This window comes from Heteronotia binoei, chromosome 21, assembly GCF_032191835.1.
Source record: "Heteronotia binoei isolate CCM8104 ecotype False Entrance Well chromosome 21, APGP_CSIRO_Hbin_v1, whole genome shotgun sequence".
Classification (NCBI taxonomy): domain Eukaryota; kingdom Metazoa; phylum Chordata; class Lepidosauria; order Squamata; family Gekkonidae; genus Heteronotia; species Heteronotia binoei.
In genome coordinates, this window is record NC_083243.1 from 20,070,277 (window position 1) to 20,093,027 (window position 22,751).

Genomic DNA, 22,751 nt, shown 5'->3' on the forward strand with positions numbered 1-22,751 from the left:
AAGCAAGTCTGGCTACCTCTGGTCTCTAAGGTTCTGCTGGACTTGAATCCAGCTGTCCTGGCTTTTTTTGCAAAGTACACAAAACGGAATTATTCACACGGGCTTTTTTTCACAGGTAAGAGGACTTTGCTGTAATTAAACGGTTCAGAAAGACGCTCTGGTAAAAGGATAAGGACGATGGGATATACTGCCTTGTACTGTCTGTTGGTATAAATATGTTTTTACTGTGTAATTTCTGCATCGTTTAATGAGCCTTGCTTTAAATACTTACGCTCCCCCCACTCCCCCGGCTTGTCACAGTGGTGTTTTGGATTTCTGTTAGTTTTTCAGATTTCTGCAGTCCAAATCCTGTTGCCCTGTTCATTGTATTCGTTGTATTTGATTTACGCTACAATATGCTCTTGGAGTCACAGTGCGAAAGGTTGACTATAAATACAATACAGGTGGTGAGCAGGGCTGTTTTTGTAGCAGGAGTTTCTTTGCATATTAGGCCACGCTCCCTTGATGTAGCCAATCCTCCAAGAGCTTTCAGGGCTGTTAGTACAGACCCTACTGTAAGATCCAGGAGGATTGGCTACATCAGGGGTGTGTGGCCTAATATGCAAAGGAGTTCCTGCTACAAAAAAAGCCCTGGTGATGAGCAATACTCCCTCTAAGCCAGGGATGTCGAACTCATTTGTTACGAGGGCCGGATCTGATGTAGATGAGACCTTGTCGGGCTGGGCCATGTTTGGCCTTGCCATATGTGTGCCTGTTTAAGATTAAATGGCAGAGATATAAACTTTATCAAGGACACCGACAAACACAATTAAAGATTTTTTTTTAAAAAAAAAAACCCTTAAAACATGATTAAAATATTAGCACTCTTTGGTCTTAAAGGTGCTTTCTTTGTATTTCTCCCATGGGATCCAGGGAACTGGGCAAAGGAAGCTCTGCCTCTTTCCTTCCTTCCCCAGCAGATGAGGGGGAGGAGCCTCAGCCAATAGAAGGCTTGGTTCAGTAGCTCTGTGTGCGATTGTTATAGCCTGGCAAAGCAAGCTTTTCCTTCCTCCCCCCCCCCTTCCTTCCCAAGGGAAGAGCCTCGAGCAAGGGAGAAAATAGAGCTTTTGCTCTGTAGCTTCTGTGCGATTGAGCAAGCCTTGCAAAACAAGCTGTTACAAAGAAGGAAGCAAGAGAGAGGGAGAAGGAAGCAGACGGCAGCCAGTTGCTCAGGGGCCTGATAGGAGCCCTCTGGGGGCCTAATTTGGCCCCCGAGCCAGATGTTTGACGCCCCTGCTCTAAGCTGTGAAGTCTTGTGAACAAAAATTCTACTTTGTGAGTTACTGGCATTAAAGTTGTGAGCTACTGCATAATTAGTGTGCTCTGAGGCCAGTTTTCCTGAGCTAAGACAAAAATGTGTGATCTGGAGCCCAAAAAATTGGAGCTAGGTCGCACTAACTCAGCTTAGCAGGAACACTGGTGGTGAGTAGTACTTTGGAGTGCTCATCACTTGAAAACTCCCAGGAAACAGAAAACTAGCTGATCAGGGAGACCCTTTGCCCTGCTGTGCTAGTTTTCTAGTTGCAAGAAGTTTTAAGCAGGAAGGAGCTTTAACTCTGATTTTCCCACCTGTAGCTTAAAGGGGTGGAGTCTGTTCTTCCACCTCTAGCCTAACCCTTTGCCCTGCTGTGCTAGTTTTCTAGTTGCAAGTTCTAAGCATGTAGGAGCTTTACCTCTGATTTTCCCACCTGTAGTCTAAAGAGGTGCAGTCCGTTCTACCACCTCAGTCTTCCATCTACTTGTTACATTGCACCCCATTCCTATCCCATTGCTTGTATGCACCACGCCAAATAGAGAATTCTGAATCTCCTGTAGAGGGAGCTTAAAGAGACTGTAAGCAGGTACCCCAGCCACCTTTCTGTTGTTTTTGTGAAAAGCGGTATCTACTCTTTCCTTTGCTCAATCTCTAGGAGTATTTGCTGCTCACTTTGTGATAAGATAAGGCAAAAATTCTAATATGTGAGCTACTGCAATTCAAGTTGTGAGCGACTGCATAAATGAGCTTGCTCTGGGATCATTTTTCCTGAGCTAAGACATGAGATGGCTGCGCAGCGTTATTGATGTAACAGACACGGATTTGAGCAGACTTTGGAGGATGGTGGAAGACAGGAGGGCCTGGCGTGACTTTGACCATGGGGTCGCAAAGAGTCGGATTCGACTGTGCGACTGAACAACAAAAAAGACAAAAAATGTGTGAGCTGGAGGTGAAAATACTGTGAGCTAGCCCACACTAACTCAGCTTAGAGGGAACACTGCTGGTTACTCTTGTGTTCTTGTATTTTTTCTTACAATTGCCTCTAGCCTTTTCTGCCAGCTGTCAGGGGCTTAATTTTTCCAGGTTGAATCTCACTACAGTTAAGCTTTTTGCCATTGTCAGGTGGTTCCAGACAGGTGAGCCTGCAGTGGTGTTCCTTGCTGGTGTCATCCCGTGTTCGCTGAACATTTTCCGGTATTGCTGTTTTTTCCTCCCTGGTGGCACTTCTTTTTAAAAAACGCAGTAGGCTTAATTGGAGAGCTGGGTGAGGGATGTGGCAATAAGGTGACTGGGTATAGATTCTCCAAGAGGGAAGGTGGCGTGGGATAACTTGATCTTAGAAGCGAAGCAGGATCGGTACTTGACAGGGAGACCACCAAGGAAGACTCTGCAGAGGAAGGCGATGGAGAACCACCTCTACTTCTCGCTTGCCCTAAAGCGGCTTGCTGAAGTCTTCATAAGTTGGATGTAACTTTTTATTGATTTTTTTTTTAAAAGTGACAATATATAAGAACATTATATTATCACATTAAAGCAATAGTAAACGTACAAATAAAAAAATTAAAGTAGCGATGATGATAATAATAATAATAGTCTTTAGAAATCTGAAAGGAACAAAAATTCCATCAATAAATGGCATTCATGACTTCAAGCACAGAGCTAAATTCTTTCTTCGATGCCAAAAAAATTTAGCACTGGAAACCAAATGGCCAGAAAAGATGACTCGAAAGGGTCTATATCCTGATGTGCAGGACAGAGTCCCCAGCTTGGTGCCCACCAACACCTTTCCTGGTATCCACCATGTGTTTTCAGAAAGTGGGGCTTTTGCCCAGCGAGGCTTCTGATTGGCCATTGGAGATTTGAGGAGCTCTGCAGGTTTTTTTTTTCCAGCCGTTGCTTTGGCAGCAGCGGCCACTGCAACGCAAAGATCCTTCGCTGGGTGACTGAAGGTAAGTTGCGGCAGCCATTTTGTGACTGACTCCACCTCTTGTGCCGTCTGTTTTGTGGCAGCCATTTTGTGGATATACTTATCGTGCAGTGTCAGAATTCCAAAGGGCCTTGCAGGCTCAAAATGGCTGGGGACGCAGCGTAAGTGCCAGGTACATATTGAATAGTTGCTCCCAAAAAACGTCAGGAAGAATTTTGTTGGGGAGAATCCATAACTAAAAGTTCCCGTGGGTAGCCATGAAGCAGTAGAACAGAGTTTGAGTCCCATGGCACCTTTAAGACCAGCAAAGTTTCATTATGGGTAGAAGCTTTCGTTCACATTTCTTTAGTCATCTGAACAGACACATGAAAGCTTCTACCCAGAATGAAACTTTGTTGGTTTTGAAGGTGCCACTTGGACTCAAGCTCTGTTTTACTGCTTCATGGCTACCCACTGGAATTTTTATTTATGGATTCTCCCCAACAAAATCCTTCAGTTTGGTGTAGTGGTTAAGTGCGGGGACTCTTAACTGGGGGGGGACCGGGTTTGATTCCCCACTCCTCTGCTTGCAGCTGCTGGAATGGCCTTGGGTCAGCCATAGCTCTCACAGAGTTGTGCTTGAAAGGGCAGCTGCTGTGAGAGCTCTCTCAGCCCCACCCACCTCAGAGGGTGTCTGTTGCGGTGGAAGGAGATAAAGTAGATTGTAAGCTGCTCTGAGACTCTTTCAGAGAGAAGGGTGGGGTATAAATCTGTGGTCCTTCTTCCTCCTCTTTTTCTTCCTTTTCTTCCTCCTCTTCTTTTTCTTCCTCTTCTTCCTCCCCCTCTTCTTCCTCCTCCAATGAAGTATTTCTGTTAGCAAGAACAACAGAAGTAGAGTTCTGTGGCTCCTTGGAAACTAGATAATAAGCTCAAGAGCTTGCCCTTAGCAGTCTTAGGTGCTGCAGAACTTTCATTTTTGCTAAAAATAACTTCTGCAGCCTGGATATCCTCAGCTCCTCAGAACTTGCAAGCCTAGCAAGGTTGACGCTGGCTGATACTTGTACAGGAGACCACCTAAAGAAAGACCAGGGTAGCTGTGCAGAGGAAAAAGTGAAGGCAGACCACCTCTGCTCTTGCCTTGCCTTGGAAACCCCATGAGCGGTTGCCAAAGGTCATTTGCGACTTGACGGTGCTTTGAACAAAGTTTGAGCCCAGTGGCAAACTTTGTTCCGTTGCTTCAGGCCGACTTGGCTGAAATTATCTTGACGGGCGCTTCATTATTATTACAAAAGTGACTTTCCTGCTGTGTCTCCCCCGGCTTCCTCCAGGTGTCGCTCTCGTCTCATGCTTCAAGGTTAAGACTCTTTCTGGCATCCTTTTATTTTATGTGCAGCTTTTTCAAGAAGGCAACAAAAGCACGCTTGAAACGCTGCAGAGAAGACTTTGGCAGCGATGGAAATGCTTGGTGGCTGGGGGCCAACATTGATTTTTTCTCTCCACTCTCTGCCCCCTTTCTTTAAAGATCTGTATTTCATCCAGACAGGAAGCTCAGAAAAGCATTGGAAAATTCAACTCCCTGCGGGGTGATACCTGGAAATTGGTTGAGGAGGGCATGTTTTATGCGTCTGTCGGGGGGAGGAAGTCGAGATTGCGGACTTGACCAAACTTGCCAGTGATGGAGGCTTTTCGTCTCTGTTCGCTTATCTGTAAAATTGGGTAAGGCCGATAACTTGAAAACAGCAATAGGCTTTTATTGCAGATGGAACATTAAAGGAAAACACCAGAAGACCTTTGAATTCGGTGCCCTGAATGGCAAGGAAACTATTGACTTGTGCCGCTTCCAGTCTAGCTAATGAAATCCGGGTTATCTCATAGTTGGTCAGAAGCTGTCTCTGTTCTTGACAAGTTGTATCCTGAATGTCTGTTCCGTGGCTTTTCCCCTCTTGTGATGTCCTCTCGTTTTCCTAAATGCACGGACTGCATTTCGTCTTCAGAGTTGTTGATTCACAACGAACGAAAAGGTCCACACAGAGAGTGATTAAAATGTGGAGTTTGCTGCCAGAAGATGTAGTGATGGCCACAGGCAAAGACGACTTTAAAAGGGGATTAGATTAATTGAAGATCACTCTATCAGTGGCTACTAGCTGTGGTAACTGAGAGGAACCTGCATGTTCAGAGACACTAAACCTCTGAATCCCAGAGCCAAAGGACAACATCAGAGGCAGGTTTCAGCCTCTGTGCCCTGTTGCTGGCCCTCCAGAGGAACTAGTTGGCCACTGTGTGAGGCAGGATGCTGGACTAGATGGATCACTGATAGATTAAGAGGTTGGAACACTTTCCCTATAAAGAAAGGTTGAAACGCTTGGGGCTCTTTAGCTTGGAAAAACATCGACTGAGGGGTGACATGGTAGAGGTTTACAAGATTATGCATGGGATAGAGAAGGTAGAGAAAGAAGTCCTTTTCTCCCTTTCTCACAAGACAAGAACTTGTGGGCATGCAATGAAATTGCTGAGCAGTCGGGGTTAGAACACATAAAAGAAAGTACTTCTTCATTCAAAGGGTGATTAACACATGGAATTCACTGCCACAGGAGGTGGCAGCTGCAAGCATAGCCAGCTTCAAGAGGGGATTGGATCAACATCTGGAGCAGAGGTCCATCAGTGGCTATTAGACACAGGGTATTGTTGGAACTCTCTGTCTGGGGCAAGTGATGCTCTGTATTCTTGGTACCTGGGAGGGGCAACAAGGTGAGGGCTTCTGGTTTCCTGGCCCCACTGATGGGCCTCCTGATGGCCCTTGGGGGTTTTTTGGCCACTGTGTGGCACAGAGTGTTGGACTGGATGGGCCATTGGCCTGATCCAACATGGCTTCTCTTACGTTCTTATGTTCTTACTAGTCTGATCTAATAGGGCCCCAAACGCCCCTTGTTTTGTCCCCAAAAAGGATTTGGAGTTTCAGTGTTCTGAGAGTGCATAGCATTGTAGCAACAGGTTTTGAAACTGAAGAAGAGCTGGATTCAAGTCTGGTAGCATCTTAGAAACCAACAAAATTTTTACGCTCTGATCCAGCAAAGCCCTTCTGATGTTCTTATTTGGAAAAATTATTTGGGACTGTGGCTTATACTGCTTTGTTTAGCTCACTGAAACTAGGATCTTTCTATGGAAGTTTGCATCATTTAACTCTGTCAAGTTAATACTTAATGCTTTGTTCTGTTTTTAGACTTCTGGTTGGTTCTGCACCCTGATTCCTGTTGTTTATTGCAGGGGTGTTAAACTCATTTGTTACGAGGGCTGGATCTGGCATAAATGAGACCTTGTTGGGCCAGGCTGTGTTGGTCCAGGCCATGTGTGCACCTATTTAAGATTAGGTAGAAATATAAATTTTATACAGAAGACAGACAAACACAAATATATATTTTTAAAAAAACTTAAAATATGCTTAAAATATTGTTCTTAAAGATGCTTTCTTTGTATTTCTCCCATGAGATCCAGGGAACTGGGCAAAAGAAGCTCTGGGTGTTTCCTTTCTTCCCTAAGGGACTGCAGTGGGGAGACTCAGGCAATAGAAGGAAGAGAGGCTTGGATTAGTAGCTCTGCTGCGCAATAGAGAGAGCCTGGGAAAGCAAGCTATTCCTCCCCCCTTCCTCTCTAAGGGAGGAGCCTCAGCCAATGGAAAAAACAGAAGCTTTGCTGTGTAACTCCTGTGCGATTGAGCAAGCCTTGCAAAGCAAGCTGTTACGCAGAAGGAAGCAAGAAGACAGGGAGAAGGAAGCAGATGACAGCTAGTTGCTCGGGGGCCTGATAGGAGCCCTCTGGGGGCCTGGTTTGGCCCCTGAACTGCATGTTTGACACCCCTGGTTTATTGCATGTCCCAACTGTTGAATTGACTCGGTCTGTGTTATCCGCCTTGAGACCAAATGAGAAAGGTGGACTACAAACAATGTAAATAATAAATAAAATTAATATTACTGTTTATGTTGAAGAAGACACCTTAAGTCCTTGTACCCAGGCTCTCCCTCCTCTCTGTTCACATCATGCTGAGGTTAAGGATTTCTTTGCTTTGTTGCAAACTGCAGTTGGTTGTGGACATCCATCAAGCTCTGCCAGTTGAGTGTTGTTATTTGTCTACAACCCAGGCTTTTAACCTGGGGATCCACTGTGCTAAGAATCCAGGTATGTAAGCAAGAGAATGACATCCTGTGTGTTAAAGCCACCAGTTTTGGGCGCCGTGATGAATAACAAAAGAAGTGTTCAGTTTGGACAGGGTGCGTGAGAGTGTGAGTGCAGGAGCAGGAATTTGGTGATGGCTCACATTTGTCACAAACAAACCACAATTTGTTCATGACATGCGAGTTGCGGTGACGGGATTTCGAATGCTTCTAAAGCCCACAAGCTCTTTTGTTCAAGAAAATTTGATTCCTGCCATAGTTACTCCCACATCATCAGCTTTGGTGGCTTAAGTGATTCAGAAAAACGAAGTACTCGCCAGGCAAAGTTGTTCTGTTGTGAAATGGGAGATATTTGAACACTTCGGATGCAAGTAATTTTCAGAGCTCTTGACCTGGATAGCCCAGGCTGGCCCAGTCTCGTTGGAGGTCAGAAACTAAACAGGGTTGTTCTTGAAAGGGCAGTTTCTGGGAGAGCTCTCTCAGCCCTACCTACCTCACAGGGTGTCTGTTGTGGGGAAGGAAGGTAAAGGAGATTGTGACCGCTCTGAGATTCAGAGTATAGGGCGGGATATAAATCCAGTATCTTCTTCCAATATCTTCTACTTTCAGTCCTCTTTGCAACTGGATTTTACTGTGCGAAACCGCAAAATCTACTTGCAAACCGTCTCCAAAGTGGATTGAAAGTGCATTATTTAGCATCTGCGAAAGCGCCCTTAACCCTTTCCTTCCATGCTTTCATAATAGCCCCTCTGAAGTTGAAAGACAGGCCAGGGTGCAGAACTGGCCTTCTCTCTGAAGAGGGTTGGTTTCAATTGTTGAATAGGTACGGAAGGAAAGGGTTAAAGGCTCCCTTCCCCAGAGCAGTCCCTTATCTTCAAAGCAGAGATCATTGGATTCTCTTATCTGCCTGGGTCACTCCAGGCAGTGATTTCACTGTCCCCCTTTTGCTTTCTTTTTGGGTTTGTATCACTCAGACTTTAAGCTGCTTTATCTTCAGCATTTCAACCCAGCTTTTCAAAGGAGCACGAAATTGGCAGCCTTTGGACAAACATCAGATGCGCCTTCATTGCTTGGCCACAGTTGCTTCTGCCTCATCATTGGGTTACAGCCTTTTCCAGAGAGAATAGCTCTGTCTGAAGCTTGGCCTTTTTATGCTTTCCTCCCAGGTCCCAACCCTTTGGGCAAGTTTTCCCTCTGAAACTGCTTCCACCCCAGTCTGAGGGACAGAAGGGATCCTGGGAGATGTAGGACCTGTAACTACTCCTACACAGGCTTCCCTGAAGCCTACAGGCCTCACTAGGCCTAGGATCCTGACGGGGGTACAAATGGAAATGGATGACAACAAAGGCAGGAGCCAGGGAATATTGGGGGCTGTTCCCTCCGAGCTGAGTTAGTGTGAGCTAGCTCACAGTGTTTTAGCATCCAGCTCACACCTTTTTGTCTTAGCTCAGGAAAAATGCCTCCAGAGCAAACTAATCTATGCAGTAGCTCAGAGATGGCCAACAGTAACTCTCCAGATGTTTTTTGCCTACAGCTCACATCAGCCCTGGCCATTGGCCATGCTGGCTGGGGCTAATGGGAGTTGTAGGCAAAAAACATCTGGAGAGCTACCGTCGGTCACCCGTGCAGTAGCTCACAACTTTAATGCCAGTAGCTCACAAAGTAGAATTTTTGCTCACAAGGCTCTGTAGCTTAGAGGGACAATGTAGAAGTGCGGAACAGGTGTTGAGAAACCTGACTCTCCCTTCCCATAGCTGTTTTTGAAGAACTGGTTATTTAATTCATGTTATTAACCCATTTTATAGCCCGCTTTTTAGACAGCTGTTTTCCAAAGGGGCTTAAATCGATAGAGACAATCAAGCTTGCAGTCTGAAAAGGCAAGATGGAAAAGGGAAAGGAAGAGAATGGCGGGAGGAAAATAGTGGAGGGAGATTGCTTTGAATTGGCATCCACTTGGGAAAAAGTTGTACAGCCCTAATGGTCCATTTTAATGAACTTAGGGGAAGCCATGTTGGATCAGGCCAATGGCCCATCCAGTCCAACACTTTTGGTCACACAGTGGCCAAAAAACTCAGGTACCATCAGGAGGTCCATGAGTGGGGCCATTTTTAATCTGTTCATTTATATGCTGCTCCCCCCCCCCGGGGGGGGTGGGAATCACAAAGCAGCTGATATCGTTCTTCTCCATTTTATTCTCACAGCTTCCCTGAGAGGTAGGCTGGGCAGAAAGTGTGTGACTGGCCCAAGTTCACCCAGCAAAATTCCATGGCATGGAAGGATTTTGAACCCGGGGCTCCCGGATCCTATTCCCGCACTCTAGCCACTATCCTGTCGCTAGGATAAAACCAGATTGACACAAAACATTGTCCCAGTTGGGACCAGGCAGATCTGCTTTTGCTTGCTTGGATGGAAGCTGTACAGTTGGTGGCAGAGGTCAGAGTGCTCTTGCCTCATCTTCTGTAGTTTTGGGGCTGCCGGGCGGGCAGGTGGTCAACTCTCCAAGCCTGCTTTTTCCGGCTTATGGCGGAGGGGTTCTTCCTTAGAGGAAGGAACTGGGTTCTCTCTTCCAGGGGCCTTCAATCTGGTGGCTGGAGACAGAGTGTCCTTTCCCTCTATTCTTCATTCCTGGGGCAGCCCCTAACTTGAGTTAATTCCTTAATTGAGGGCTGTTGAACTCTTTTGTTATGAGGTCCGGATCTGACATAAATGAGAGCTTGTCAGGCCAGGCCGTGTGTGTCATAGAATGTAATGCCAGGTAGCAGAGTTAGAAACTTTATAAAGGACACAGACAAACACAATTAACGACCCAGAGGAAAACATGAAATGGCTGGGCATTGTGAGTTTTTGTACGTAAGTTGCTTCATGTGCTGGTCAGCCAATGGAGAAAATAGAGGCTCTGTTCTGTAGCTTGATTGAGCAAGCCTGGCAAAGTAAGCTGTGATGAAGAAGGAAGCAAGAAAGGGAGAAGGAAGCAAACAGTGAGTTGCTCGTGGGGCTGATAGGAGCCCTCCGGGGGTCTGATCCGGCCCACGAGCCACATGTTTGACACCCTGCCTTAAATACTAAGCAAACAGCATGCTTTAGGAAATTGAGCCCTGCATCTGCGATGATAGTTATGAAAGTGCATTTTTGGATTTGACACACCTGTTTATACACAGGACAGAGGCTTCTGTTGCTCTCAGTAGGTGTGATAGCGGTGGGTAGAACAGGAGGGGAAAGCTTTGAGGTCTGAGGTGGGTGTGAATGTGTCCTTAATGTATCGGCTCAGCGGAGCCTCCAAGTCTGGGGCCGCTGCCATTTTTGTCAGGCCATTGCTAGATTTATTGCAGCGCTTCCGTTAATAATGGTACATTTGACAAGTTGGGTTTTTTTCCTCTCCTTCCTTCCAGCGGCAGGGAAATCACAAACTGTTGGAGGATTTCACGTCAACTTGGGGAAGGAATCACGGGCGCAGACTCTGCAAAATGGTAAGTTGTGGTGATTTTTTAAATTTAATCTCAAGAGCTGGAAGGGACCACCTGGGTCATCTAGTCCAGAGGTCCCCAAATCCCGGGCCATGGACCGGGGCCGGTCTGTTGCCTGTTAGCAACCAGGCCATGAGTTGTATAATTATTTCATTATATATTAAAGGTAAAGGTAGTCCCTTGCGCAAGCACCAGTCGTTTCTGACTCTGGGGTGATGTCGCATCACGGCGTTTTCATGGCAGACTTTTTATGAGGTGGTTTGCCATTGTCTTCCCCAGTCATTTATTTATTTATTTGAGATTTATATCCCGCCCTTCCCACCAGATTTATATCCCGCCCTTCCCACTTTCCCCCTGCAAGCTGGGGACTCATTTTACCAGCCTCGGAAGGATGGAAGGCTGAGTCAACCTTGAGCCGGCTACCTGAACCCAGCTTCCGCCAAGATCGAACCCAGGTTGCGAGCAGAGAGCTCGGACTGCAGTACTGCAGCTTTATTACATTGCGCCACGGGGCTCTTCCATTATATATTATAATGTAATAATAGAAATAAAGGGTACAATTTTATCATCCTGAAACCATCCCCCCCCCCTCTGGAAAAATTGTCTTCCACAAAACTGGTCCCTGGTGCCAGAAAGTTTGGGGACCCATAATCTAGTCCAATCCCCTGCCAGTTCAGGAACTACAGCTGGAATATCCCTGACAAGTAGGTATCCATTCAGTACTTAAAAAAGCTCCAAAGATGAAAAATCCTCCACCTCATGAGGGAGACTGCTCCAGTGTCCTTTTTAAAACGATATAATAATTGATCTGTGGCTGCCCCCCCATCCAGTATGCAACATTGTAATGAACCTTCCCCAAGCAAAAAAAAATTAGGGTTTAAAAGCTGCAGTCCAGACGAGGCATTTCTTTATATATGATATCTGTCTATCCTGAATTATTCAGGAGAGCTTTTCTATGCAGGCAACGGAATTTATTTATTTTATTATATTTATATCCCGCCCTCCCCTAGCGCTGTGCTAAATGATTCACAAAGTTTTCAGAACAGTTATTCGGGACTGTGGTCCATACTGCTTCATATAGTTTGCTGTAACTAGGACCCTGCTGTGGAATTTTGCATAATTTAATGTGCCGTGTTAACGTTTAATGCTTTTCTCCAGTTCTGTTTTTAATTTCTGATTGGGTCTGCAACCCTAAGTTATCGTTGTTACCCAGATATGCAGGGGAGGGCAGAATATAAATCCAACAAACAAACCAACCCGTCCTATTCCTATTACATTTGTCTAGTGAATGTCCTATCTGTTGATCGTATCGGCTCAGTGTAATGAACCCTGAATCGTAGCAGGAAAGGTGGACTATTGGTAATATAAATAAATATGTATTAATGTTCTGGATTATATATATATTATAAGTGTGTTTATGCAGGGCTTTTTTTGTAGCAGGAACTCTTTTGCATATTAGGCCATGCCCCCCGATGTATCCAATCCTCCAAGAGCTTACAGTAGGCCCTGTAAGAAGAGCCGTGTAAGCTCTTGGGAGGACTGGCTACATTGGGGGGGGAGGGGTGGCCTAATCTGCAAAGGAGCTCCTGCTACAAAAAAATCCCTGCACATATGTATATGTATGTGCTCTACATATGTATATGATGCCCCCTAAGATTTGTAGATTGCCACTGGGGGGTGTGTGGGGACAGGGACAAGGGCCTCTTTAAGAATCACTGGCCTATAGCTTGTTGGATGCTGATTTTTTTTAAAAAAAAAATGTCTCGGAAAGGATTAGCAATGGTCAGTGGGGCATTTGGACCGCAGTTTACATTCTGCAACTCCCCAATGTAGTGCTTTGCGTTGAAGGAAGCTTTAATCTATGAAACGATGTCTGGCTCTGGTCAGCAACACGTGTTGTTGTGGAGAAAATTGGTATTTGCTCTTATTGAGGTGGTCAGCCTGGTCTTGCGTTGCACCGCTTCAAATGAGAGGCGGTGGCCGATGTGTCTGGGAAAAAAAAATTCACATAACTAGGAAGTTACATGCAGGAGAGGAAGCCTTCTATTTCCATGATTTCCTATTTGAGAGGGGCCGTAGCTCAGTGGTGGGGCATCTTCTTGGCGTCCAGGTTCAATCCACAGTACCTCCAGTCGCTTAACTTACTGCCATCAGTCTATAGGTGATGTAAAAGGTCTCCACCTGAGACCCTGGAGAGCAGCTGCCGATCTAAGTAGACAATACTGACCCTGATGGACCAAGGGTCTGATTCAGTATAAGCAGGGGTTTTTGGGTAGCAGGAACTCCATTGCATATTAGGCTGCACTCCTCTGATGTAGCCAATCCTCCTGGAGTTTACAGTAAGCCCTGTACTCAGAGCCCTGTAAGCTCTTGGCAGATTGGCTACGTCGGGGGTGTATGTGGCCTAATATGCAAAGATGTTGCTGCACTGAAAGGCAGCTTCATGCGTCCATGCAGGGAATTCTACGTGCAGAGAAAATAGGAAAGATGAGCCTGGAGATAGACATTGGGGGCAGAGCTTTTACCCCCTGCTCTTCCCTTCCTCTTCAGCCCTCCAAGCTTAAAGGAAGCTGCCTCCTGGAAGAAAAGAAGTGCTTGTCGAGAAGCTGTAGAAAATACCCTCTTGCACCAGTATAGAATTACTGAGTGCGGCTGTCATCAGGCCAGCCTTCTAGAGATCACGAGAGGTTCAACGGCTGTACCGCAGAATCTGGGTTCAGCAGATGCAAGGCCTCACTGGGCGGCCGAGGAAAAGCCTTCTCAGCATCTCAGCTCCAGAGGTGGAGTGTCCTTTTGTCATAAGATTGGAAGACATGATGAAAGTTGCAGCACTCTGCTACTTGAAGATACAAGAACAATAAGGTAGCATGATGGCAGCACGGAAAGAATGTGGAAGGTGATATTGTGTGCAAGAGCGAGCTCCTTCCATGTGTTCTTAAAAAAATGTTTCTGATCCTCTGTTCTTCAGAGTAGGCAGGTAGTCCGAGAGCTCAAAATGCCAATATACCCAATACTAGAAAGGAATGGCCTGGAAACCACTTCATCCTGTGGTACCTTAGCACATGTATGTTAGCTTTTGCTGTCTAAGAGGCAGGGAGAAGAGTCACAAACAGGGAGCAAAAAAACTTTGGTAGTAAACTGTTGAAGTATATTCTTTGAACAAAAGAAGTCCCCCATAGTCTTTTTTTTTTTATAAAAACCCACAGGGTCTTGGATGGAACCCACACTACCAGCGAACTGCTTCCCATTCAGCCCTGACCCAAAGAATTCCTCCCTGCCTCGTCAGGGGAGGGACAATGGCTGGGGGAGGGACGGTGGCTCAGTGGTAGAGCATCTGCTTGGGAAGCAGAAGGTCCCAGGTTCAATCCCTGGCATCTCCAAAAAAGGGTCCAGGCAAATAGGTGTGAAAAACCTCAGCTTGAGACCCTGGAGAGCTGCTGCCAGTCTGAGAAGACAATACTGACTTTGAGTATAAACAATTTTTATTAGTAACATATGGTAGTAGAACTATATCTACAACTTATAAAAAGCTTAAGATAGAAAAAAAAACATCATTCTACCCCATATCTTACTTTCCTCCCACCCCTCCCCCCATTACTTGACCCCCGCCAGTGTTATTTTTTTTTAAAAAACAGATATTAAAGGTACCCTTAACTATCAAGAAAAAAGAAAAATTAATAAAGAAAAAGATCCCCCCTTCAAAAGTTATATTCTTATCTTAAAAATCTTAATCATCAAAAATTGTCCAATGTCCTTTTATTTTCCATTCTTTCTCTACATATCTTCTGAATTTCTTCCACTCCCGATTAAAAAGTTCTAAATCGCACTCTCTTAGTTTTCTTGTTAATTTGTCCATTTCACTCCATGACATAACTTTTATAGTCCAATCCCATTTTTCTGGTATTTTTTCTTGCTTCCACAACTGCGCATACAATGTCCTAGCAGCTGAGAGCAAGTACCATATTAAAGTTCTATCTTCTTTTGGAAATTTTTCCATTTGTAATCCCAACAGAAAAGTCTCTGCTTCTTTGTTGAATTCATATCCCAGGATCTTAGATATCTCTTGTTGAATCATCTGCCAAAACATTTTCACTCTTTCACAAGTCCACCACATATGGTAGAAGGAACCTTCATGCTTTTTACATTTCCAGCACCTATCTGGCATCTTATTGTTCATCTTTGCTAATTTTTTTGGAGTCATATACCATCTATACATCATCTTAAAACAGTTCTCTTTAATACTATGACATGTTGCAAGTTTCATAGAGTTTTTCCACAGATATTCCCAAGATTCCATCTTTATTTCTTTATTTACATTAATTGCCCATTTTATCATTTGAGATTTCACTACTTCATCTTCTGTAAACCATTGTAAAAGTAATTTGTACACTTTTGAAATTAATTTCTCATTATCTCCAAGCAGAACTCTTTCCATTTCTGTTTGCTCTTTCTTTATTCCTTCAGCTTTGATATCATTCTCCATCAAACTTTTTATTTGTTGCATTTGAAACCAATCATATTTATAATTCAATTCTTCTGCAGTTTTCAGTTCTATTTTCCCACTTTGTATTTTTAGTAGTTGGTTGTATGATAGTTGTTTTTCCTTAACTGTTTTGGCCGTTAACTTTATCACTTCAGCCGGCACTATCCACAAAGGTCTTCTCTCATCGCCATATTTCTTGTACTTTATCCACACATTTAGTAAGCTGCTCCTTATATAATGGTGAGAGAAAAGACCGTCCATCTTCCTTTTTCCATAATACAAGTATGCATGCCAGCCGAATTTTTTTCCATGGCCTTCTAACACTAGAAGTTTTTTATTTAATAGCGTTATCCATTCTTTCAACCATACTAAACAAATTGCTTCATGATACAGTTTCAAATCTGGTAATTGGAATCCACCTCTCTCTTTGGCATCTATCAGGACTTTCATTTTAATTCTAGGTTTCCTCCCGGCCCACACAAATTCCGAAATTTTTCTTCTCCATTTATCAAATTGCTTAGCATCTTTCACAATGGGGATAGTTTGAAACAAATACATAATCCTTGGTAAGATATTCATTTTTACTGCAGCTATTCTGCCCAAGACAATACTGACTTTGATGGACCGAGAGTCTGATTCAGTAGAAGGCAGCTTCATGTGTTCATATGTCCCCAAGGGATGAGCCTCAGCCAGTGGAGAAAATAGAGGCTTTGCTCTGTAGCTCCTGTGAGATTGAGCAAGCCTTGCAAAGCAAGCTGTGATGCAGGAGGAAGCAAGAGAAAGGGTGACGGAAGCAGATGACAGCCTCAGATGGTCAGTGGCCTGATAAGAGCGCCCCCAGGCCGCATGTTTGACACCCCTGATCTAGTCCAACCCCCTGCTCAATGCAGGATCAGCCTACAGCATTCCCAACAAGTGTTTGATACAATCATAGAGTTGGAAGAGCAGTGTTTTCCAGTCCAAACCCCACAATTAGCACTCGTGTTTTCTTTAAATCAGCAGAGACGTCCCCCAACAGTAAGTTGTGTGCTGTAAGCCATGAGCAGGGAACCCTCTCCCCCACAACAAAGCCAAGAATTAATTGCACAAACTTCAAAGTCATTGTGAAGTCAAAGGTTAGATGCGTGGGAAGTTCAATCTGCCAAGCTGTTGCCTTTGTCTGACGGCTGCGGTGGAATTTGCAGCATAAGTGTTGGAACCAGGGCAGTGGGCAGTCACTCATCCCTCATTCTGGAGATAGAGACCGACTTGGAATTGTCCTCATTGAGATGCTTCAAGCTGGCAAGCCGGACTCTTCAGACCAGCGCTGGGAAGATATTGGTTCTTATCTGGCAGAGGAAGAAGGACCAGGGTTCTAGCGTTGACTCCAGGCCTCGCCGGTCCGAAGGCTTCATACTGCCAGCCACTCAGAGACTGATGCTTCACTTGAGGGCATCTAATTAAGCTGATGGGCAGTAGATTCAGGACAGATGATAGGAAATACTGCTTTACAATGGAGAGCCAGTTTGGTGTAGTGGTTAAGTGTGCGGACTCTTATCTGGGAGAACCGGGTTTGATTCCCCACTCCTTCACTTGCACCTGCTGGAATGGCCTTGGGTCAGCCAGAGCTCTCGTAGGAATTGTCCTTGAAAGGGCAGCTGCTGTGAGAGCTCTCTCAGCCCCACCCACCTCACAGGGTGTCTGTTGTGGGGGAAGAAGATAAAGGAGATTGTAAGCCGCTCTGAGACTCTGATTCAGAGAGAAGGGTGGGGTATAAATCTGCTGTCGTCTTCTTTATGCGGCGAGGCATTAAAATGTGGAATTCTCTGCCAGGCATAGACCGCTTTAAAAGGAGATTAGACAGATTCATGGAGAGCAGACCTATCCAGTGTCTACTAGCCATGGTGACTGAGGGGCACCTCCACATTGACTGGAGGTTTGTGGGGTACCCATCTTTGCCTGACATGAGGCATGTTTTTTTGTTACTGTTTTATTGTTTCATCTATTGTTTTGTTGTTTTAACTTTTTTATCCTTTGCTGGATCTTGTTGTAAGCTGCCTTGACCCCACTTGTGGGAAAGGGCGGGGTGTAAATTTAATAAATCAAACATTTAGAGGCTCTAATCTTCTGAAACCCAGAGCCAGGAAGTGACATCAGGGGAAGGCCTCAGCTTCTGTGCCCTGGTGTTGGCCCTCCAGAGGAACTGGTTGGCCACTGTGTGAGAAAGAATGTTGGACTGGATGGGCCATTGGTCTGATCCAGCAGGACTTTCCTTATATTCTTATCAGGAGAAGGTCTCGGCCTCAATGCCCTGTTGCTGGCCCTCCAGAGGAACTGGTTGTCCACTGAGTGGGACAGGTGGCTGGACTAGATGAACTATTGGTCTGATCCAGCAGGACTTTCCTCATATTCTTATCAGGAGAAGGCCTTGGCCTCTATGCCCTGTTATTGACCCTCCAGAGGAACTGGTTGTCTACTGAGTGGGACAGGAGGCTGGACTAGATGGGCTATTGGTCTGATCCAGCAGGACTTTCCTTATAGTCTTATCAGGAGAAGGCCTTGTTGTTGACCCTCCAGAGGAACTGGTTGTCCACTGAGTGAGACAGGAAGGATGCTGGACTGGATGGACTATTGGTCTGATCCAGCAGGACTTGTCTTATATTCTTATCAGGGGAAGACCGTGACTTCTATGGCGTGTTATTGGCCATCCAGAGGAACTGGTTGGCCACTGTGTGAGACAGGATGCTGGATTAGATGGACCACTGGTCTGATCTAGCAGGGCTCTTCTAACGTTCTTAGACACTCGTTGTTTTGTCCCAGAAGATTTGGTGCTTTGACATTCTTGAGAGTACACAGCATTGAAACAACAGGTTTTGAAGCCCTCGAAAAGCTAAATTTGAGTCCAGTAGCACCTTAGAAATCAACAAGATTTTCAGGGTATGAGATTTTGAGTGTCTGGAACTGTCTTGAAGCAGCAGCGTTTGATTGACAGGACCCGTTCAGACTTCCTTTTTAATGCACCCTGTAGGTATATTCCTAGTAATTATATTTCAAAGCCAATCCTATTATAGAAAGTGAATATTTGATGTTGTGTTTACTTCTCATTTCCTCTGAGCGTTCCGTATTTATTTTAAGCTTTGTTTAGAGGGTTTTTTTGTAGAGGAGAGCTTTGCTGTTAATAATATCAGTGTTTGTTCTTGTCATTGGGGACTAATTTAGAGTCTTACTGGTTGTCTTACCGAAGAAGTAGTTGATTCCATGCCAATGTGTCCTGTTAGGCTGTTTCTGTCCCCTCAAAAGGGGGATGCTTTTTTATGCAGTGTCATATATACTACTGTGCTCTGGTAAGTTGTGCAAGAAGTTGCCTTGTACTGAATCAGACCATTGGTCCATCAAGGTCAGGCTTGTCTACTCTGATCATCGGCTCTCCATTAAGGAACAGGTCTTTCCCATCACCAATTGCCTGGTCCTTATTTTAACTGGAGATGCTGGGGATTGAACCTGGGACCTTCCACGTACAAAGCAGAGGCTCTCCCCCCGAGCCACGGCCCCTCCCCAAGAGAAGCTGCTCTGAAAGCAGGGCATTAATGAATCTGAGCGATGGTAGCAAGAGCCAGTCCAAAGTAGTCAAGTTAAAGCGCCAGTCTTTTGTCTTTTTGTTAGCTCCCCCAGTTTGATGTAGTGGTTAAGTGTGTGGACTTTTATCTGGGAGAACCAGGTTTGATTCCCCACTCCTCCACTTGCAGCGGCTGGAATGGCCTTGGGTCAGCCATAGCTCTTGTAGGAGTTGTTCTTGAAAGGGCAGCTGCTGTGAGAGCTCTCTCAGCCCCACCTACCTCACAGGGTGTCTGTTGTGGGGGAAGAAGATAAAGGAGATTGTGGGGGAAGAAGATAAAGGACTCTGAGTCTCTTATTCAGAGAGAAGGGTGGGGTATAAATCTGCAGTTCTTCTTTATCAAGGTAGGTAGGTAAAGGTAGTCCCTTGTGCAAGCATGCAGTCATTATGAACTCAGGGGACTCGTAACATTTTCTTGGCAGACTATTTGTTACAGGGTGGCTTGCCATTGCATTCTCAGTCATCTACACTTTCCCCCCAGCAAGCTGGGTACTCATTTTACTGACCTCAGAAGGATGGAAGGCTGAGTCAACCTTGAGCTAACTACCTGAACCCATCTTCCACCGGGATCAAACTCAGGTTGTTAGCAGACCTTGGGCTGCAGTAGTGAAGCTTACCACTACATTGATCAAAGTAGTATATAAACAGGACTCTTTTGCTGTGATTCTATGCAGAGTTATTCTGCTTCTCCCTCTTGAGTCTTCTGAAGTGCCAAAATAGTGCTTGGGGCTCCTTTGGCCCTTGAAAAGGCACCGGGGTGGGGGGTGGGGTCAAGATCCATGATGCCGCTGCACTGTGGGTGTGGTCAAGTGTGGGCCCTTGTGGCAGTTTTTAAACTACACTGTCATCTAAAATGGTGTCCCGTGCCAACCTGTAGCATGTATCGACGGTGTGGCCTCTTTTGGAGTACAATTCTGGTCACTGCACCTCAAAAAAGATATTCTAGCATTGGAAAAATTGCAGAAAAGGGCAACTGGAATGATTAAAAGGTTGGAACCCTTTCCCTATGAAGAAAGGTTAAAACACTTGGGGCTCTTTAGCTTGGAGTAACGTCGACTGAAGGGTGACATGATAGAAGATTACAAGATTATGCATGGGGTAGAGAAGGAAGAGAAAGAAGTACTTTTCTCCCTTTCTCGCAATATGAGAACTCATGGACATTCAATGAAATTGCTGAGCAGTCAGGTTAGAACTGATAAAAGGAAGTACTTCTTCACCCAAAGGGTGATTAACACGTGGAATTCACTGCCACAGGAGACGGTGGTGGCTGCCAGCATAGACAGCTTCAAGAGGGAATTGGATCAACATATGGAGCAGAGGTCCATCAGTGGCTATTAGCCACAGCATATTGATGGAACTCTCTGTCTGGGGCAAGTGTATTCTTGGTGCTTGGGGAGGTCAACAGTGGGAGGGCTTCTAGTGTCCTGGCCCCACTGGTGGACCTCCTGATGGCACCTGGTTTTTTGGCCACTGGGTGACACAGAGTGTTGGACTGGATGGGCCATTAGCCTGATCCAACATGGCTTCTCTTACGTCCTTATGTAGTTTGGCTCATAGTTGTGTGACCCCACCCCCTGTGAATCTTATCCCAACCACATCGGAACAGTTTAGGGAAGAGCGGCCCTTGGTTTTATTTCAAAGGTCCTTTTCATTCCCTCATCAAAGGCCTGATAGAAGCAAACCTTGACCATGAGTTTCGACCCGCTCCTCCCTAATTCACAACACCATTCCGTGGGAGTATTTTGGGTTTGAGCCAGTTTACTCTCAGTGAAGTTAAAAAAAAAAAATACACACACATGAAACCCCAAGACCCCTGCTCCAGTTCAGCCTTCAAAAGTGAAAGGCTCTTCCAAGCTGTTATTAAGAATAAAGAAGACGATGGCTCACCGAATAGCATTCTTCTGTGGTTTATCTGGGGACGCCTTACTGTCAATGCATGGTGGGTATCTCTTTTACTCAGTAGAAAGGAATGCAGACTTTAATCTGTCTAACAAGCTCTCCTCTGGCTTGCTGCCACCCTCTTTTTCCCTCTCTCTCAGAGAAACTCCTTGCCAGAACCCCCAGTAGTGTGTTGGCGAAATCCCCAGGTGCTGAAAGAACAGCATGTATTAACATACACAGTGCTGGGGTGGATGAAGACATCTCTTGGCTTCTGTCTGAGAAGGGGGTGGTGGGATAGCTTAGGAATATATATATATATATCCTGACCTTGATGGCGGTAGTGGATACCCATATTGTCATTTTGACGGAGCCAAGTTAGTAGTTTTTGCCTGTTTGTTTTTACATTAAAGTTCTCTAGGCGTTTTAGAATGATTGCTCCTAGTATGTTGTTAAAGTACTTTTTAAAATCACTTGTCTGCTCTGAAATTGATAGATGGGATAGAGAAGGTAGAGAAAGTATTTTTCTCTCTTTCTCACAATACAAGAACTCGTTGGCATACAATGAAATTGCTGAGCAGTCGGGTTAGAACTGATAAAAGGAAGTACTTCTTCACCCAAAGGGTGATTAACATGTGGAATTCACTGCCACAGGAGGTGGCGGCAGTGAGGAGGAGCCACAAGCATAGATGGCTTCATGAGGGGATTGGATAAACATACGGAGCAGAGGTCCATCAGTGGCTATTAACCGCAGCGTATTGTTGGAACTCTCTGTCTGGGGCAGTGATGCTCTGTATTCTGGGTGCTTGGAGGGGGGACACAGCGGGAGGGCTTCTAGTGTCCTGGGCTCACTGGTGGACTTTCTGATGGCACCTGTTTTTTTTTTTGCCACTGTGTGACAGAGTGTTGGACTGGATGGGCCACTGGCCTGATCCAACACAGTTTCTTTTATGTTCTTATGTAGATGCAACTAGTGGGACCTTGGGAATATTGGTTACTGTAAATTGTGGCTTTTCACACTTTGTTTTGGGGTTCTGCGGAAGCTTATCAGGGTTATCCTGTAAGATGATCATTCATCACAAACATGTTTTCCTGACCGCTGCATACTGAGGCTTCCTTGCAGTTCAGAGCTGAAGACGATTGCTTGTTGAATATGTAAGCAAAACCGAGAGACCAAACATACCTTTGTGATGCTCCCTGCCTTCTGTAGCACAAGTGAGGTTTTGAACCCAGGTCTTCCAGATAATAATCTGAGAGTCTTAACTGCTGCATCACACTTACTCTTATAGAAGGCAATCATTCATTGTCAACAAGCTTTCCTGAAGGCATCTTGCCCACCAATACTGAGTCTTCCCTGCAGTTTAGAACTGAAGAGGAAAATGTGTTGAATTCTTAAGCCCATTCTCAGTTTGTGTGGGCAACCATGAGGCTAAACACAGGTTTTTGATGCCCCCTCTCTTCTTGCTATGTCATAGAATCATAGAGTTGGAAGGGACCTCCAGGGTCATCTAGTCCAGCAGTCCTCAACCTTTTTAGCTCCAGGGACCAGTTTTGTGGAAGACAGTTTTTCCACGGACTGGGGGGGGGGGGGGTTGGGATGGTTGGTTTTGGGATGGTACAATTATGCACTTTATTTCTATTACTTTGATGTGGTGGTTAAGTGTGTGGACTCTTACCTGGGAGAACCAGGTTTGATTTCCCACTTGTCCACTTGCACCTGCTGGGATGGCCTTGGGTTAGTCATAGCTCTCGCAGAGCTGTCCTTGAAAGGGCAGCTTCTAGGAAGAGCTGTCTCAGCCCCACCCTCCTCACAGGGTGTCTGTCTTGGGGGAGGAAAGTAAAGCAGATTGTGAGCCGCTCTGAGACTCTGAGATTTGGAATAGAGAGCAGAATATAAATCCAATGTCGTCTTCTTTCTCTTCTTCCTTCCTTGTAATATATAATGACATATTTATACAACTC

At 45.3% G+C, this 22,751-nt stretch overlaps 1 protein-coding gene across 1 annotated transcript in view; it reads left to right on the forward strand.

Annotated features, from left to right (window-relative positions):
• Positions 1-22,751, forward strand: part of BRF1 (BRF1 RNA polymerase III transcription initiation factor subunit) — a 357,225-nt gene that overhangs the window by 14,028 nt on the left and 320,446 nt on the right. Inside the window, exon 2 of the mRNA XM_060261809.1 lies at positions 10,759-10,836. The gene's annotated coding sequence lies outside the window, so the exon portion shown is untranslated. The remainder of the gene's footprint in view (positions 1-10,758; positions 10,837-22,751) is intronic.